Source organism: Pseudoliparis swirei, chromosome 22 (genome assembly GCF_029220125.1).
Source record: "Pseudoliparis swirei isolate HS2019 ecotype Mariana Trench chromosome 22, NWPU_hadal_v1, whole genome shotgun sequence".
NCBI lineage: Eukaryota > Metazoa > Chordata > Actinopteri > Perciformes > Liparidae > Pseudoliparis > Pseudoliparis swirei.
Window position 1 is genome coordinate 1,673,243 of NC_079409.1, and position 4,385 is coordinate 1,677,627.

The window sequence follows — 4,385 nt, forward strand, 5'->3', positions numbered from 1 at the left end:
ACACACTGTGTATACACACATATACATGTACACACACTGTGTATACACATATATACATGTACACACACTGTGTATACACACATATACATGTACACACACTGTGTATACACACATACATGTACACACACACTGTGTATACACACATATACATGTACACACACACTGTGTATACACACATACATGTACACACACACTGTGTATACACATATATACATGTACACACACTGTGTATACACACATATACATGTACACACACTGTGTATACACATACATGTACACACACACTGTATACACACATACATGTACACACACTGTGTACACACATATACATGTACACACACACTGTACACACATATACATGTACACACACACTGTATACACACATATACATGTACACACACTGTGTATACACATATATACATGTACACACACTGTGTATACACACATATACACACACAGGGACTGTATACACATATATACATGTACACACACTGTGTATACACACATATACCCAGTGGCGGGCCGTCAGGGCCAGCAAGGCCTTCTCTGCTGGCCTAAACATCATCAGAATATATATTTTTTTCTAAATATATTTTCCCACAAATATGTATTCAATTATTTCCCAGAGTAAGAGTTATTCTCTTAATTTCATAGCGTTCCTCTTGGTTGCGCTGCTGCCAACCCCAGGTTGAGATTTGGAGGGCTGGTCTTTATGTTAGATCTTTTATCCAATCATATTCAGCCATCGTGTGTTGCCAGGGGGCTAAAATCTGCCCTTAGGCCTTCAGAATCAAGATTGCGGGCGCTGGTAGCTTCAAGTGAATGGGAATGAACATTTTGTGTCAACCAATCAGCTTTAGAGTTGGCTCCTCTTGACCTTCTAGAAGGCCCCGGAACCGGCACAGGAGCCAGCTAGCAGGCGGAGTGCTGCAGGTCTTTTGATTGGATTACCAATATTGAGAGGCGGGTCCTATGGGCAGGTAGATGCAGAACCTCAGAACTAGGAAACTGAATTTGATAAAGGAATTAATTCGCGGACTACAAAGCTGTTTTTTCAACCCACAATGGCGGAAGGAGGAGGAGATGTCGATTTGGTCAAGCATATACTTTTAACGCCTTTCTCAAGACGAACTTTTCAAGAAAAGTTAGACATCGTAAGGAAGACTTTTTCTTCTTCTTTTTCTCCGTCCCGATGCGCGCATTCTGCAGCACGCGAGACGGAGAGCCGAGAGAAATGACATGCTGTTGTGTAGATACGATCAACATCAGACGGCTGTTTAGTTTAATAAATGAACAAAGACGTGCTATAGAGAAAATGACGGGGGCGGGCCAATTTTTTTTAATGTCATGCAATCTACCAATACTACGCCGCGATCGACGTATTGAGCAGCCCTGGTCAAGAGCCATGGCATCATAATGATAGTAATAAGAGGTGGATTAATTCGGGTGGGACTGTGTAGGACCTCACTGAAGGCCCAGGCCCCAGGCCCACGGCCCGCCACTGCATATACATATACACACACTGTGTATACACACATATACATGTACACACACTGTGTATACACACATATACATGTACACACACTGTGTATACACACATATACATGTACACACACTGTGTATACACACATATACATGTACACACACACTGTGTATACACACATATACTATACATGTACACACACTGTATACACACTGTGTATACACACATGTACTGTACACACACACATACTGTATATACACACTCATATACACACACATGGACTCCAGGTGAGTCTCACCTTCATGGCGAGGGCGATGAGCGCTCCCTCTGTTGGTCGTCCCAACAAATTGTGATTCCTGATGACCGAGTCGTTGCAGACACAGCCCACCTGAGACACAGCCCACCTGAGACACAGCCCACCTGAGACACAGCCCACCTGAGACACAGCCCACCTGAGACACAGCCCACTGTTAGGATCTCTGTCTCCCCTGCTGTTTTTCCTCTCTGTTGTCCCCTTACCTCCTCTCCTCATGTGTGTTGTCGTTGTGCCATGTGCTTTTGTTTTTGTTTTCGTCTCACCCTGCAGTTTCCCTCCTCCGAACTCCGCCCACTGTCACGCCTCCCTCCAGAAGAGCCAGCTGGGGCTCATCTCACCTGATCATCTCCAGCTGGCTTAAATACCCCGGCCCTGCTCTTGCTCACTGTCAGGTCGTTGGTTTACCAACCTGAGGCCAGTCCGTACGTCCACTCGCCCTGTGAGTTCTTCTTCTCGTCGTTACTCTGTAACCGGTACTTTGTTTTGTTTTTTCACTCAGTGTAGAGACGGTCGTCACCTGAGTGAGGAGCCCACTTTGACTATTTTTTCCTTTTTGTTGAGTGTTCGGTCGAGCTTCCCTCCCGACCTCGGAGCAAGAGACTTTGGTCTGAGACCCCTGCCTTTTTGTTATTTCTGTTTTGCCTTGTTTTTGGAATAAAGAGCGCTGATTCTATTTAAGCTGTTGTCCGTCTGCGTTTGGGTTCAATCTCCATACCAACACATAACACCCACCTGAGACACAGCCCACCTGAGACACAGTGATGACATCATTGTCCAGCTGACTTACACACAGCCCACCTGAGACACAGTGATGACATCATTGTCCAGCTGGTCCACGTTGACTCACCTCAACGACCTTGCTAATGGACGGACAGGAGAAGCCGTGGACGACGTCTCCGTCCAGGAGGACTTCCCCTGCTCCATTGTAGCCCACGCCCGACACCTGCAAGACAACATCTGGGGTTCAACAACCCAGCACTACTCCTACTTCCTGTTGAAGCTCCAGACTTGAGGAAGTAAACTTGAGGACTAAATAGGAAGTAGAGTCTCATTTCCTAACAGGAAGTACAGTCTCATTGTCTAACAGAAGGTATAATTTCATTTCCGAACAGGAAGTACAGTCTCCTTTCCTAACAGGAAGTACAGTCTCATTTCCTAACAGAAGGTCTATTCACATTTCCTAACAGGAAGTAGAGTATTGAGGGACTGAAACGGACATTCTGATGGTTTAAGATATCAAAGCTTTTCCTAACTGTGTTTTTATGAAGTGGATATATTCAGATGTTGTGAGTGATGAAGACGAAGAAGACAACATGACAGAAGATGAAGGTCACCTCGGCGTGGAGTCCACCAGCTGCGTGACGTCATGTCATCTGCTTCGTTCTTCATGCTCCGTCTTGTCTGAACAGATCACGTTACAGCAGCCTGTCAGAGAACAGGAAGGCACTTTGACACTCGGCTAAGACCCGCCCCCACGTTGAGTCTGAACAACGCAGCGCTGTGATTGGTCTGTTTGATGATGGTATATAAATTATGATCAACTGAAGGATGAAGTGTTTATGTGATGATGATTGTTTATGATAAACTGGAGGATGAAGTGGTTATGTGATGATGATTGTTTATGATAAACTGGAGGATGAAGTGTTCCTCTTTGTGATGAGTGTTTATGATAAACTGGAGGATGGAGTGTTCCTCTATGTGATGATGATTGTTTATGATAAACTGGAGGATGAAGTGTTTATGTGATGATGATTGTTTATGATAAACTGGAGGATGAAGTGTTCCTCTATGTGATGATGAATGTTTATGATAAACTGAAGGATGAAGTGGTTGTGTGATGATGATTGTTTATGATAAACTGGAGGATGAAGTGTTTATGTGATGATTGTTTATGATAAACTTTATGATAAACTGGAGGATGAAGTGTTCCTCTATGTGATGATGAATGTTTATGATAAACTGAAGGATGAAGTGGTTGTGTGATAATGATTGTTTATGATAAACTGGAGGATGAAGTGTTTATGTGATGATTGTTTATGATAAACTGAAGGATGAAGTGGTTATGTGATGATGATTGTTTATGATAAACTGGAGGATGAAGTGTTCCTCTATGTGATGATGATTGTTTATGATAAACTGGAGGATGAAGTGTTCCTCTATGTGATGATGAATGTTTATGATAAACTGAAGGATGAAGTGTTCCTCTTTGTGATGATGAATGTTTATGATAAACTGAAGGATGAAGTGGTTATGTGATGATGATTGTTTATGATAAACTGGAGGATGAAGTGTTCCTCTATGTGATGATGATTGTTTATGATAAACTGGATGATGAAGTGTTTATGTGATGATGATTGTTTATGATAAACTGAAGGATGAAGTGTTCCTCTTTGTGATGATGAATGTTTATGATAAACTGAAGGATGAAGTGTTTATGTGATGATGATTGTTTATGATAAACTGGAGGATGAAGTGTTCCTCTATGTGATGATGAGTGTTTATGATAAACTGAAGGATGAAGTGTTTATGTGATGATGATTGTTTATGATAAACTGGAGGATGAAGTGTTTCTCTATGTGATGATGA

General features: G+C 42.6%; 1 long non-coding RNA gene across 1 annotated transcript; it reads right to left on the reverse strand.

Annotated features, from left to right (window-relative positions):
* Positions 1-1,784: 1,784 nt before the first annotated feature.
* LOC130187989 (uncharacterized) lies at positions 1,785-3,148 on the reverse strand. The gene is made up of 3 exons (XR_008830536.1): positions 3,134-3,148; positions 2,647-2,742; positions 1,785-1,871 (listed from the first exon to the last, which is right to left on the reverse strand). It is a non-coding gene; the product is annotated as an uncharacterized LOC130187989 (long non-coding RNA).
* Between the last annotated feature and the right edge of the window lie 1,237 nt (positions 3,149-4,385).